Consider the following 17,173-nt stretch of genomic DNA (forward strand, 5'->3'; position numbering starts at 1 on the left):
TGAAATATGAAAAAACACAGCAACAGATCTGTTGGCTATTATAATATTCTTTATTCATATAGTACTACACAGACAGACTAATTTATTTCTAACATAGTTTATATTGAATACTAAAATTATCAATATAATTAACAACAAAATCTAATAATTAATTGTTTTTACATGGACTTCACATTATTCCAAACGTAATATCAGCTGCTGAAATCTTCATGTATATATTATAGAATGTATTAACTAAGGCCAAATGTTTTGGGGCGGTAAAACTTCTGTTTTTTTTTTTTTAAAGAACAGCTACACACAATTTTGTGTGCTGTACTTAACAATTGTAGCAATATATAAATTTATGTACATTTTTTTTAGTTAATTTTAGGAATAATAAGCAATAAATGTGATGCTATAAAGGGTGTAGAAATCATCATGTCAAACTGAGAAAGAAAGTGAAATATCATAACATTGTATGTATGTGTGTATATATATATATATATATATATATATATATATATATTGTCATCATCATCATCATCATCATCTTTTAACATCCATTCTCCAGGCTGGCATGGGTTGGGCAGTTTGACAGGAATTGGCCAGCTGGATAGCTGCCCAGATTCCATATATCTGTTTTGGCATGGTTTCTATGGCTGGATGCTCTTCTCAACACCAACCACGGAGTGTACCGGGTGCTTTTACATGACACCTGCACAGGTGCTTTTATGTGGCACAGGCACTTTTAAGTGGCACAGGCACTTTTAAGTGGCACCGGCATTGGTGCTTTTACATGGTACCGGCACCCACAAGCCTGCAAAACTAGGATCTCTTGGCTGAGTGAGGGATGTAGAGGACATGCCTATAGGCATGGACAGCCATGAACTTACTTAACTTGACATGTCCTCTCAAGCACAGCAAACCACCAGAAGTCTTAGTCCCTTGTCATCTCCTCTGAGAAGCCCATGCATTTAGTTCCTAACTTCTGTACTGCTTCAATGAATTCATTTACAATTATTTGTCTCTGTACTTCTGGGGATTGAATTTATTTTAAATTATTGTTTGTCATTCATCATGGATAGTGTGACTGCTATGATGAATATCCAAGATTAAGAAATAAATTAGTCTGCAATTTAAGCAAACATCATATTTTTTTAATCCATGTATTTGAAGCCCAACTGGCTTTCATCCAGCTATCATCATATTAAAGATATTTAACATTGTAGAGAAAATAGCAAATTAATCCGTGCATTCATTAATTAAATTGTCTAGTCTACACTATCAAAACAATCAATGTTTGCTTCTTTAAGATTCTTGTTTTGTAATCATCATCATCACCATCATCTTCATCATTATCATCACTTTTATCATAATGAGAAAAAAAATACATATTTATACTGAGCTGCAATATTGCATGTTCTTTCTAACAAATGTTATTTACTGAAAATATACAATTGTTTCATGTGAAAAGATTATTGTTTCTTTTCTGATTTAACCTTCAGAAAATGTCACTTTTTTTTTTTTTTTCATCCGTAATTCTTATTTCAAAACTAGTTGCCATGATGTACTGTAGTAAAAAGACATAGAATACACAATTTTATTATAATTGATCTAGAAGATTAAAAAACAAAATCTTCATGGAAAAAATTATTTTATGCAAGAATTAGTACAGAAATAAAACTGGAAAAAAATTTCTTTAGACTCTCTCCAATGGTCTTGTATCCTGTGTTTTTTTTTATTTATTTTTTTTTTTAACCTTTAGCACATTGCATTTTCTCTAGAATTGTTTCCCCTGCCACTGCCCTGCAACTACAGGGGAGAAAACTCATATGGTGACATGATGCACCTACAGTGTGAAAAATGCCTACATATTTAAGAATCTGTTCCATTCTAGTTTGACTATTTTGTTTGTTCAGTTGATAAGTATCATTACACAGTAACACTGATGGTTTACTGATGACAAATGTTCTCATGTTGAAGCTAGTATTCACACAATTATATTTGTTTTCTTTACTAGAAAAAAAAAAGCAGATTTGTACCAAAAATGTGATAGAAGTTAATATTAATTGAATCCGCTTCCAAACTCACAGGTGACATACATTGGTATCGAGCACTGAATGTTTGTTATTTTTCTTTCCTTTTCTTTTTATAAACTACTTTTCATGTTTTAAAATAAGTTGGTTAAGTTAGAATATTTACATATTTTCTCATATTTTCACAGAACATTTAATTTTTTTTTTTTTTTTTTTTTTTTTTTTTGTAATTTCTTCACACCAACTGCTGTTTTATATAGTTGAAATGATACTGTTTCTTTCTCCAGTTAAACAGAAGAATTTGTCTTGTAGAGTATTATAATTTATTCAAAGACATACTACAAATACCTGTAGCAGACCTGGCATATGTGATACACAGGCCAGTATCCTAACATGTAAACCACTGTTTTTTTTTTTCTTTCTTTTTTTTTTTAACTACATTAGGAGACAGAAATTTGTACATATATTCCCCAATTGATATCATTTATTTTAATATAACACAGTTAGTAGAGCGCCACACTAAGTCACTAAATACTGCATTGTGTTTAGTTAAATGGCTCTAATTTCAGTGATCAGATCATGCCAAGGTTGAACTTATTTTATTCTTTCAGGGTTAATAACATGCCATTAACATAGACAACTATAAACCTTCTCATTACACATACACACACACACACATAATAATAATAATAATAATAATAATAATAATAATAATAATAATAATAATAATAATAATGATAATAAATAACTAAAACAGTATTTCACGTGGCTTGATCCATGCCATTAATTTCATTTTGTGTTCTTCTGAAGACACTGATTACTTTCAGAATTAATAGAAAAAAGATCCAGTTTCCTAACATTCTCTAGTTTAGATCTCAGTGTTTTACTCATGTGTAACTGACTACCTGTGTATTATTTTTGCTGTTGTTATTATCAATAATAATAATGATGATGATGATGATGATGATGATGATGATAATAATAATAATTATAATAATAATAATAATGATGATAACAATATTATTTATTGCATTGAAACAAGCCCCTAAAATTTCTTCAGGTGATGACTATTGATAGATGATTGATGACTATTAATAAATGAGTAAATCTATTCCCACATGTCTAACTGGTACTTATTTTATTGACCTCCCACGTCCTACACCTCCCCCATTCCCCACAAGGATAAACAAAGTCAACTCCAGCAGGTGGAATTTGAAATCAGAGCATAGATGATAGAAACTAAATACTAGAATTTAGTCTGTCACCTCCACTGTTGCTGCCACTCCACTGCCTTCATAATAATTATAATAATAATAATAATAATAATAATAATAATAATGATAATATTGCTTTTTTTGCTTTCATTAAATCATCATCGTCATCATCATCCTCATCATCTACATGATTATTGTTGTTGTTGTTATTATTATTATTATTATTATTATTATTATTATTATTATTATTATTATTATTATTATTATTATTATTACTGAGGTGTAAATAAAAGCTATCAGACTCATCTGATGGGTTATTGTTTTTGTTGTTTTTTGTCTTTTTTTATATTTCTGCTACAAGTATTGCATTATGTTTCTGGAGAAGGCGTTTAACTCTACTTACCTTGATAAAAAAAAAGGCTTAAAGCCTGGTTATTAAGCGATCGTTATTATTATTATTATTATTATTATTATTATTATTATTACTATTATTATTATTATTATCATAACTGTTGTTGTTGCTATTGTTTCTCCTGGTTTCTAGAAAATTTCATCTTGGTTCACTTTGTTCAATGCAAAAGAAATACAACTAAAATGGGAAAAATAAACTAATTCTAATTTTAATATTTCTTTTCATTTTGTTCTGTTTTATTTTACTGTTTTCATTTCTAAAATATTGTTTGAAACTGGATTCATACTGGGTTTTCTACAGCGACTGATATTATTAAACCAGCAAATGCTGATGACCTGGACAAGTTGTTAGCATGCTGGAAAAAAATGCTTGACAGCATTTCGTCCAGCTCTTTCCCTTCTGGGTTCAAATGCTGCTGAAGTCGACTTTACCTTTGTTTCTTCCCAGGTCGATAAAATAAATAGATGTAGATGTAATCGGCTTACTCCTTCCCTTAAAAATTGCTTGCCCTTCTACCAAAATTTCAAAGAATTATTTAGAAGGAGGCAAGCTGATAGTATCATTAGTACAGCAGGTAAAATGATTGGTGGCATTTTGTCCATCTTTATGTTCTGAGTTCAAATTTCACTGAGGTCAACTTTGCATTTTATCCTTTCATGGGTCACTGGAAATAAGTACCATTTGAGGACTGAGGTTGATGTAATCGACTATCCTCCTCCACCAAAATTTCAACCTTTGTACATATGGTAGAAAACATAAAGCATTATTCAAGTAGCAAATTAGTAAAGTTGTTTATCACCGTCAATGCTTATGTAAGCAAAAATTAAATTGTGACACAAAAGACTATTTAAATGGCCTACAAATAATAATTGACTCCAAAAGAATGAAAAATAAAGTTGATCTTGACGAGATTTGAACTCAGGATGCTGGGGGAGATAAAAAAATCACTGCAAGGCATTCTATCCAAGTCTCTAATGACTCTTTGATAACAATATAACTGTCGCCTTGATAACAATATAGATGATTGTTATTGTTGTTGTTGTTAGCATAAGGAAGCCACCTTAAATTCTCTGTTGTTATACCAATGCAAGAAACGTTTTCAGGTGTCTGGTACAGTAGAGAGGTGAGTTTTAATTTGATGTTGTATCCATGTCACATCACTTATATTCATCCTCGGGGAATCTATGAATGTCACACACTCTCTCAGATTTTCTCCTCATCCCATCCCTCCTCCGTCTTTCTCAACTTAGGCATTTTGTTACTACAAAAAAGAAAATAATAATAAAGCATTGTTTTTGAGCATAATGAAATGGTGTTATTTGTCATTGATGGTGGTGGTGATAATGATGATGGTGATGACGATGATGATAATGATGACAACAAAGCTAATGATGATAATGAAGGTAATAATGAGGATGATGGCAATTATGATAATGATAATGAAGAAGATGGTGATGATGATAATGATGTTAATGGCAATGATAACGATGATGATGATGATGATGATGTTGATTATAGTTATTTCCTTTCCACTGAACACTGAACCTTAATGCAATGAACTTGCCACCATTTTCCACAAATGTGAAGTAAAAATAAAACAAAATAAAATAAACTAAAAACAAAGATTAATAACCAACAGTATAACCTACAGACTCCAGCCACTGACATTACAGCCTCACTGTCTAACATGGCAACACTGGTCTAAATTTAGCATTTGCCAATGTCGACGTGATCTGTGCTGTAATCACTAAAGCCTTCAATTGTAATAACCTTGTAATACGGCAACTTTAGTCTTGTTAGATGTTATACTCATCGATATTGAATTGAGCTAATGATGATCTAACAGCCCCCCCCACACACACACACATCCACACACTCTTTACATATGCATGTACATATACACATGCACACAACCCAACTCTGGTTCATACATGTTCATATTTCACTGCACCATTGCTTGGGAGATAAAAAGCAAGATATGCATAAACTTCACTGAGCTCCCATAGAAAAAAAAAAATGTAAGGATTTATATGTTACTGTTGCTGTCGAGTAAACTTATGGTGTTATTTTCTATAGGTGCAGGTCTGGCTGCATGGTATGTTTGCTTCTCAACTAGATGGTTGCAGGTTCAGTCCCATTGCATGGCACTTTGGGCAAGTGTCTTCTACAATAGCCTCAGGCCAACTAAAGCTTTATGTGTTAATTTGGTAGATGGAAACTGAAAGAAGCTCATTGTATATATATATATGTATGTACGTGTGTGTTTGTCCTCCACCACCACTTGACAACAAGTGTTGGTGTGTTTACATCCCTGTAACTTAGTGGTTCGGCAAAAGAATTATTTGGAAGAAGGCAAGCTGATAGTATCATTAGGTGGCATGTAAAAAGCACCATTCGAGTGTGGTTGATGCCAGTACCGCCTGACTGACTCTCGTGCCAGTGGCATGTAAAAGGCATCCCCTACACTCTTGGAGTGGTTGGTATTAGGAAGGGCATCGAGCTGTAGCAACTTTGCCAGATCAGATTGGAGCCTGGTGCAGCCTTCTGGCTTGCCAGTCCCCAGTCAAACCGTCCAACTCATGCCAACATGGAAAGCAGACAAATGTTTATGATGATGATCAGATAAAATGGTTAATGGTATTTCAGATATGCTCTGTTATCAATATTTATATTGACAAGGCGGCGAGCTGGCAGAATCGTTAGCACGCCGGGCGAAATGCTTAGCGGTATTTCGTCTGCTGTGACGTTCTGAGTTCAAATTCCGCCGAGGTCGATTTTGCCTTTCATCCTTTTGGGGTCGATAAATTAAGTACCAGTTACGCACTGGGGTCGATGTAATCGACTTAATCCATTTGTCTGTTCTTGTTTGTTCCCTCTATGTTTAGCCCCTTGTGGGCAGTAAAGAAATAGGTATTTCATCCATCTTTATGTCCTGAGTTCAAATTTCACTGAGACCGAGAGAATGAGTACCAGGTTTAAAATAAAAAAATAAGTACTGGAGTCAATTCATTTAACTACAAATTCTTCAAGGTGGTGCCCCAGCATGGCTGCAGTCTGATTATTGAAATTTGTCAAAGATAAAGTCAATATCAATATTCTTTTCTACTCTAGGCACAATGCTGAAATTTTGGGGAAGGTGGCCAGTCGATTAGATTGACCTCAGTACGCAACTGGTATGCCGAAAGGATGAAAGGCAAACTCAACCTTGGTGGAATTTGAACTCAGAATGTAAAGACAGATGAAATACCACTAAGCATTTTGCCTAGCTTGCTAACGTTTCTGTCAGCTTGCCGCCTTGTCAATATAAATATTGATAACAGAGCATATCTGCATATCTCTCTCTCTCTCTCTGAGTCCGACTAAATATATATATATATATATATACATACATATATACACACACACATAAATGAAATGCCGCTAAGCATTTTGTCCAGTGTGTTAATGATTCTGCCAACTCATCACCTTTGTTCTATTATTTAGTCGGACTCAGAGAGAGAGAGAGATATGCAGACATATAACCACACATCTTTATATAACAAATAAATATATATATAAACAGATCAACAACACCTACAAGAAAAGAAAGAAAGATATTTTTATAGGTTGTTTACCATAAAGTCAATGTTTAGCTTATTTTCATAAAACAAGTTTTCATTGATAACTACTTCTGGTTTCATGTTAACCTTTACAGTCCCTAAATTTGACCTTTACAAATTACTAGTTTGGTTAAAAACAACTCATTATTTCAATTCATCTATCTCTGCTTCTCTTTTCTTTACATCTGATTGGCTGGAAATTTCACATACTCTTTCCGTATGCATATGAACAAATAATATACATACATATCTCTTTATTTACCTATCTATCTATCTATATACATATATATACACACACACACACACACACACACAAATATATATATAAAACGAAGACAGACAAGTGAGAGGACAACAAACAAAATGTATTAGTTTGATGCTCAGAGAAAGTCGAAGAGGCTTTGAAGTTTTGAGCATGTACTCTTCAGCAGAAAGGAATGAGGAAAGAAAACATCAAGAGAGAGTGGGGGGGAAATGGTGAGATAAAAATGTCTGGTTTAATGGATTTACATGTATATATACACATATTTGTAAACATGTATACGTGCATATGTATTTTTTAAATTTATTTCAGTCATTTGCCTGCGGCCATGCTGGAGCACCGCCTTTAGTCAAACAAATCAACCCCAGGACTTATTCTTTGTAAGCCTAGTTACTTATTTTATCGGACTCGATTTCCGAACCGCTAAGCTACGGGACACAAACACACCAACATCGGTTGTCAAGCAATGGTGGGGTGACAAATATATATATATATATATATATATATATATATATATATATATATACGATGGGCTTCTTTCAGTTTCCATCTACCAAATCCATTCTCAAGGCTTTGGTTGGTCTGAGGCTATAGCAGAAGACACTTGCCCAAGTTGCCATGCAGTGGGACTGAACCCAGAATCATGTGATTGGTAAGCAAGCTACTTACCACACAGCCACTCCTGCACCTATATATATATTGTATACATATATGAGTGTATATCAGCATCGTCATCATTTAATATCCATGTTCCATGTAGGCATGAGTTGAATGATTTGACAGGATTACACAGACCCATGGATTGTATCTTTAGCCTGTGTCTGCTTTGACATGGTTTCTACAACTGGATGCTGTTTCTCACACCAACTACATTTCAAAGTGTACTAGGAGTTTACTTCATGTCACCAGCATTAATAAGGTCACAATGCAGCCTGTGAGCTAAGATCCCCGTTAATTGAAAGAAGTATCTTTATGCTAGATGAGGGGCCAGAAGATAGCGGGTTTCTTGCTGTAGAGGAGCTACAGAGTTATTCACATTATACAAGAGAAGATTGGAGTGGATAGATATCTATGTATATGTGTGTGTTAAGAAGCTTGCTTCCCAATCACATGGGTCTGGGTTCAGTCCCACTGCATGGCACCTCAGGCAAGTGTCTTTTACTATAGCCTTGGGTCAACCAAAACTTTGTAAGTTGATCTGATAGACAGAAACTGAAAGAAGCTCATTGTACAGATATTCTATATATAAACACACATATGTGTGTATATATACATATCATTCTGTTTATTTTCTCTCATTCCTTTCTGTTGAAGAGCATAGGCTCAAAATGTAAAAGGCTTTCATTTTTCTCGAGTGTCAAACTAATACACTTGCTTGTTGTTCATACATCTGTCTTCATCTTTTGATTTTCTATAAATTTCGACTATATATGTATGTATATATATATATATATATATATATATATATATATATATATATATATATACATATATATACACACAGGGTGTCCCAAAAGTCACTAATGGATTTCAATTTTTAATAACTAACATTACAAATAAATGTATGAAATTTTGATAGAATATAGAGATTGATTTTATTTGACTAAAACCCTTCAAGGTTGTGCCCCAGCATGGCCACAAGTCAATGACTGAAATGGGTAAAAGATGAGAAAAAAGATGAAAAATAATACTATTCCCTCACCCATAATTTTATTAATCACCCATTGATCACAGGAACGAAGGTAAGAAAATAGGGAGAATGGCAAAAGATGAAATAAAGTGAGAGAGAGTAATAAGCTTAAATATGAGATGGAGGAACAAAGTGGTTGTCATGAGAGAAATGGACAGCCAAATGGACCACCAAATGAATCACCAAATGGACTGCAAAATAATTTCTCCCCCACCATCACCACCGCCACCATACTTCTCATCCCACCTTGTACATTGCACCTGTTGTTTACTTTATCATCATCTTCCTGTTTACTCTATCATCGTTCTGCTACTATCAGACATCCCTACTCCCCTACATATTCCAGGCACCTCTGCCCCACTCATTCCTACCCATACCATACCTTGAAGGTCCACACTGACATCTCATCGACTCTTTTTATCACTTTCCAGCTCTCTTCTAAAATGTGAGTTGTCATGTAGCTCCTTTACAACAAGAAACCTGTTCTGCTCTGGCTCTTTCCTATCAAACGTCATCCCTCTCTGCTCCTCACCGCCAAGCATAAAGTTGCTCTCTTTGAGGTTCATAATGCTGCAAGCTCCATCGTGAGTTCATTGGTACTGGTGGCACAAATAAAACACCCAGTACAGGAAGGGTGTACAGCCATAGAAACCATAGCAAAGCAGACACAAGAGCATAATGCAGTTTTGGGGCCCATCACATCTGGTCAAACCATCCAACCGATGTCAGCATGGAATACGGACATTAAATGTTGATGAAGATGACGATTATGAAACTGCTGCTGCTGACAACTCCGCCGTCGCTGCCAATGGTGGTGGTGGTGGTGGTGATGATGATGGATTGAAAATTTAAAGAAGTAATTGAACATGCGAAAACATGGTGAATTTGAGAACAAGATGGAAGCTAAAACTGATTAAAATATGATTCAAAACATTGTTAAGACATTGTTAAAATTGATTGTGGGCTTTTGTTTGTTTATGCAATCAATAATCCTTTAGATTCACCACTACTACCACCATAACCACCAACAACAACAACAGTAACAATACTAAGACCAGCATCAGCACCAAAACTTCCACCACTACCAACACCAACACCACCACCATCACTATCAACTACAACGCCATCATCAAAACCACCCCACCATCACTACCATCACAAAAAGCATCACCACTACCACTACAATAATCACCAACACCACCACCGCCATCATCACTACAATCAAAAACCATCATCACTACCATCACAATAACCACCACCAACACCACTACCATCACAACCACCATCACCAACACCACCATCACCACCATCAACAACATCACCATCGCCATCACAAACACAACCATTACCACACGTTTATTTTGTAATGTATTTTTGAAGTGTAATTTATCATACGACAGATTACCCACTTAACAACGCCCCCCACCACCACCACCACCACCACTGCCTCATCCCAACCACCTCACAATCAGTACTTTTCTTTCAGCGGTCTCTTGCGGTGTAATAATATGTCTCACACCTTTTGTAGGTGAGCAATTTATGCAAAAAAAAAAAAATTTTAAATAATGATAATAATAAAGAAACATTTTTCGTAAATAAAGAAAAATATTCTTTCTTCCTAATCCCTAACTTTTTCCAACAAATCATCTCCTTCTCCTCCTCCTCCTCTCCTTCTTCTTTTTCTTCCCCTCCTTCCCCCTCCCCTTCTCCTCTAAATGAGAGGGTTACCTAAAACAACAGGTAGTTGTTACCTCAATTTGATTAACTGCTAGCAGTTCTTTTTGTTAGCTGCTTTTATTACTTTTCAATTCATTTTCTTTCAATGATCATTAAAAACAAATTTACTGCAATTTGATTCGTTTGTCTTTATTCACCATCCTGGTATGTGTTTCCTACAGAGTTTGACTAATGACTAACGCACAAATATTGAAGCTTTCTAAAATGCCCTTGGCTGAGTGGGTACTTTTTGTTTTCCTTTTAAGGTAAATTTGATTAATCTGATACAATACAGTACATATATATATATATATATATATATATATATATATACACACAGACATGCAGGAAGTAAATAGTGTATTTTACGTGCAACATGCACAGGAGCCAGATACCTTTAATTTTCAAAATTTCTGATCTAAGCATCTTAATATGTTTTCAGCGGTGTAGAATTTAGAATGTAATTATTCTTTTTCATTCCAGGTGCCATTATATTAAAAATTTGCGAAGAGTAACCGTGCCATGCACAAAAAATTCAGCACAACTGTTAGATTTTCAAAGAATTCATATTGTTGGGCAATCTGAGGTTGGTCTTAGCCAGCAAAAAATTGCTGAAAATCTGCAAATTCCTCTTGCTACTGTTAACAGAATCAGAGTGCAATTCAAAAGCCAAGGAAAAAAATCAACAGATTCTTGTCCCAGCCGACCTGGGCCCTCAGAAAGGAAGCTTCATTGTTTGAAGAGAATTGTGGAAAATATATATACTTTTGTTATTTACACCACCTGTCCTCGTCTGTTGTTATTATTTGTATATTCTCCCATATATATATATATATATATATATATATATATATATATATATATATATATATATATATATATTAGGTCGTCTCACATGAAATCTCACATCTGAAAAAGGAAACATTAAAATTGTTTTTCTTTTAGTTTTAGAATTTTTATTTATTTAATCAAAATATGATCCTTGTTCATTTATGACCTTCATCCAATGTTCCTCTAAGTCATATATTCCATCTTCAGTTTTAGTAAGAAGGCAGACAAACTACATTCAGATAGATGGCCCTACTTGATCTGTAGAAAAGGCGCAGATAGAAATGCCATAAGGTGTACCCAGTGCAAGCTACGGCCATATAAGAGGTGCAGCAATATCAGAAGGAGGTTAACAGGGAAACTAACATTTGTACGTAGAAGATGCACAGGTATGATAAACACCAAAAATGTACAGAATATATATTCCGTCAACTGCAAGGGAGGTAAGCTAGAGGTAGTAAATAGCTTCCATTGTCTAGAGGCAGATGCTCCAAGAGCAGAGATGGATGGTCCAAGAACATAGCTGTAAGAATAAGAATAGCCTGGGCAAAGTTCAGAGAGCTCCTACCCCTGCAGATTGTATGATGCCTGTATGCAAACAGTTATGCTACACTGCAGTGAAACATGGGTTGTGACAGCCGAGGACATGTGTAGGCTTGAAAGAAATGAAGCCAATATGCTTTGTTGGATGTGCAATGTCAGTGTGCATGTTTGACAGTGTGTAAGCATCTTGAGAGAAAAGTTGGGCATAAGAGGCATCAGATGTGGTGTGCAAGAGAGATTCAATTTTGTATAGCAAGTACACGTAGATACAAGCCTTACAATTACCCATGGTTGCAGATGTTGTTCACACATAAAATACAGAACGTAAACGTAAATGAAAAAGATGCATTTACGAAGAAAACAGAAAATAACAGAAAAGAAACTAAAACCAAGCCCAAAGTCTCTATCTTATCTGATATGAACGAAATTTAACAAACACACATATGGACGCACATACTTACATATAAGCACGAACACATACGTGCGTGCACACATACGAGCATGCACACACTCACATGCTCATACCAGACAATTTCAAAACAACGCCAAATCATACATTCAAAATAAATGGAAGTGGAGAGACAAGTTACTGAAGAGATTGCAAGAGTGCAATGAAATGATTTAACAAAAAGAAAAAAAAAAAAACTAAATACTGTTTATAAATTAATAAAGGACTGAACCAGTGCGTGTGTTTATTACCGGCATAATGCCTCTCCCAAGGTTTAATTTTATTTTATTCAATTCTACATCATTTTCAAAATTAATTGAAACAGAGCCAATACGTTTCAAGCCAAGGGGTTAAAGTGTTTGAAATAAAAACCATCCATTAAAATTTCATGCTAATCTATGTTTCAACTAATAATATCAACGTTATTTGTCATTATTAAATTTTTCATTATATTCAAAATTAATTGAAACAAAGATAATTGAATTAAGAAAATTGAAAAAGAATAGAACGCTAGGCTAAAGAAGAGACCTTTATAATGTTAAAAGTTAAAAGATCACGAAGGACACTTCAAAAATAAATCTAGTTATAGACTAATAAATCCAGCTGAAATAGAAATATATCTCAACTGTCCATCTTCTCTGCCCTCTGAAGGTGTTGGTGGAGTCCTCAGGCATCTCCTCCACAGGGTACTCTCAGAAGCAACTACCATAAGACTTTGTGACTAGATTCCCAAGTGTGACTTGGTTTGTGGCACTCAGCAAAGCTGCCTTGCAGGAATTCCCAGTTGCCCTCTATGTCACAAGTTTGTAACTCCTCCTCCCTATATATATATATATATAATTTTTTATTTGAAACTGGTTTGATAAATATATATAAACACGTGTGTGTCTCTGTGTGTGTATGTGTGAGTGTGTGTGTGTGTTTACATTAGTCCTTTCCTGAAAAGTACTTAGCCATAGATGTTGATGATGTTGACATTTCTCTGTGAAGGGATTATCCACTGGCTTTGTGCCTTCATGGACATGTTGAAAAAGATAGACCTTGCTTGAAAATCCAGGTAACAGTGGGTAAGTAACAGGAACAGCATCCAGTGGTTAAAGAATATCTCAATAATGTATTCATCTGACCCATGCTAACACTGAGAAAAAGATGTAATAATGAGTAAATGAATGATGCACAATCCTATTTTTCTATAAAGAGTCAACCTGGGTAAAGAAATTTTAACCCATGGAACAAACTAATTAATTCTGCATTCAAAGACAACCAAGTGAGGTTGAAATGCTAAATTTAGAACGAGGTCATCTTTCTCAAAGTCAGAAAAGTTTCCATTGTATTCCTCTTCAATTGATGAATACATAAAAACAACTTAACCTGTGAAATTCACATGAATCTTCTAGTTCAGCAATAAATTTTATAAGCTAGGCGATGTGGCTCTTTTTAAATATTTTAATTTATTTTTATCAACTATACATACCACATTATACAATGCTTTGGTGTTATCATATTTTCACATCAAAAAGCCTGCTTAGAATGCCTTCATTTTTCATTTTTTCATTTTTCTTTCTTACTTTCTTCGTTTATTTTTTTTTTGTCATTCATCTTTCAATCTTCCTATAACAACCTTTTATGGTTTTCTTAGTTCATATTTATGGTCCTTGTGGGTTGCATAAAAACAATAGTCTTTTTAAGTGTGTATATGATCTTTATGGGTAACATAATAATGATAGTTCTTTTGAGCATATTTATGGTCCTTATAGGTAGCGTAATAACAATGCACATTAAATTTCTTTACTGCTGTTACTGGCGTATCACAAAAGAGGAAATTCGTGTTTATCTTTAGCCGAAACAATATAAAATCATTACTTTCAATCAATTATCATCAAAAGCTTTGCGTTCTTCTATCAGTGTTTTTTTTTTAGTAGGCTTTTTAGAAATAATGGGGTGAAATTAACAGTAAAATGCATGAAACCCATGGAAACAACAAAATCTCTAATAATATACTAGGAACTGAATTATTAACTGACATTAAAAATCAGAAATATGACATGAGTAAATGGTGCAGCATTGCTAAATACTCTTTGTGCTATAAATCTGGTGCAGTTGTGCATGTGTGTGTGTATTTTATGCTGCACATCAAATTGTTATATTTGCAAAACAGTGCAAATGAAAACTTTGCTGTTATATGTATATATATATATATAGATAGATAGCTAGATAGATGTATATATATATATATATATATATATATAGAGAGAGAGAGAGAGAGAGAGAGAGAGACAGAGAGAGAGTTATTAATATTTCTAAGTCTCTCTAAAGGAGACTACGGCAGCGGTACTGGAAATTAATAGTTATCGCCAAGCCAACATGGCAGTCCCAAAATTAGGACGAAAGCTGCCGTGAATTATCTCCAAGAAGCCATCGCCTCTAGCTAGCTATGTGACACACGAAACCTGTGTCCTTTATAACCTTCGAACAGGGGAGGTCAGCAGTGTCCCCCCTGCTGGTTTGGCATCTGCAGACTAGTTTCAGGGTGTTGCCCCTTGTCAATGCAGAGTAGCCAAGCCTTAGCCAGGCGGCGCTGCTGACTATCTGCTCGAAGGTTATTTATCTAATTTCAGTGGAATCTATCCACTGGTTTTCAGAAATAGAGTTATTAATATTTCTAAGTCTCTCTAAAGGAGACTACGGCAGCGGTACTGGAAATTAATAGTTATCGCCAAGCCAACATGGCTTGATTCCACTGAAATTAGATAAATAACCTTCGAGCAGATAGTCAGCAGCGCCGCCTGGCTGGGGCTTGGCTGCTCTGCATTGACAAGGGGCAACACCCTGAAACTAGTCTAGTCTGCAGATGCCAAACCAGCAGGGGGACACTGCTGACCTCCCCTGTTCGAAGGTTATAAAGGACACAGGTTTCGTGTGTCACATAGCTAGCTAGAGGCGATGGCTTCTTGGAGCTAATTCACGGCAGCTTTCGTCCTAATTCTGGGACTGCCATGTTAATGGTTCTGCCAGCTTGCTGTCGTCAATAATAATAATAATAATGATAGAGGATGATCCCTGGCTTACCATCCAAGCAGGAAGTACAAAAGATTGTCTTAGCTGGTATGTCATATCTATTGAAAAAAGCATCGTCGCTGTGAATTCTCTTTCCTTTCTCCCTTTTATCTTCTTTGGGTTTTTTTTCATTTTTTCTTCTTTCCTTTTTCTCTCTGTCTTTCTTCTCTTTTTTTTCTTCTATCACATGACTTTGTAAATGAACAATCTGGTGTGTTTATTTTAATGACCTACTAATGTATACAGTGAGTTTCTTTACTCTAGGTGTCAAGAAGACACTCGAGAAGAAATGGAAACAAAATTGGAAGAGGATAATGAAAATAATAATCCTTTCTACTAAAAGCACAAGGCCTGAATGTTGGGGGAGTGGGGATAGTCTGATACTTAATTTATCAACCTTAATTTATCAACCCCAAAAGGATGAAAGGCAAAGTTGACATCAGCAGAATTTGAACTCAGAATGTAGCAACAAGCAAAATACTGCCAAGCATTTCATCCAGCATACTAATGATTCAGCCAGCTCACACATATGACAGGCTTCTTTCAGTTTATATCTAGCAAACTCACTCATAAGGTATTGGTTAGCTTGAAGCTATTGTAGAAGACATTTGCACTTGGTTCTATACAGTAGGCCTGAACACAAAACTGTACAGTTAGGAAGCAAACATCTCAACTTCACAGCTATGCCTGCAATCAGAATAATTAATTAATAACACTATCACACCAAAAGTTAATCCTAACCGTAAAGCCACTGGTGAGAATAATGAAGATGGTAACTGTGTGTAATTGATGTTGTCTAAGTCAAACAACAGAATTGGCGGTTGAATCACATTGAAGCTGTATTTCATTGAATCCATCCAAGAAACATCTTTTGTAACAGTTTAATCAACTCTAATGCTGAACAACAGAGGCAAGTCGCTAAACATTTCTCATAATTATAGAATAACAATCTAATGTTAATGTAATCAGCGAGTTTCTTTTAATTAACCTCTTATTAACATCTGAGAATTAATTGATAGTGTCACTACATTAGCAGCTTATGTTGTCCAGCACTAGTTATCTCTCCTTCAACCATGTCTATCTGTCTCTCATTCTTTACTTCTTCTTTCAGCAATTGGATAGCGGTCATACTGGAGCACTGCCTCAAAGTGTTCAGTCAACCAAATCAATCCCAACACTTATTTATAACTCTGGTACTTATTCTATTCTGTGAAAACATATCTGACCGAGGGGAAAAGTTACTTTGCTTGGAAACAGGAAAGAGTTGGCAACAAAAGGGATATGGGGCCAAAGACAAGTATTCCTCAATAAAAAGGCTCCAACCTATACAAGCATAGAAAAGTGGACTTCAAAAAGATGATGATTATATATATATATATATATATATAT

Source organism: Octopus bimaculoides, chromosome 13 (genome assembly GCF_046866305.1).
Source record: "Octopus bimaculoides isolate indiv1 chromosome 13, ASM4686630v1, whole genome shotgun sequence".
In the NCBI taxonomy this organism is placed as follows: domain Eukaryota; kingdom Metazoa; phylum Mollusca; class Cephalopoda; order Octopoda; family Octopodidae; genus Octopus; species Octopus bimaculoides.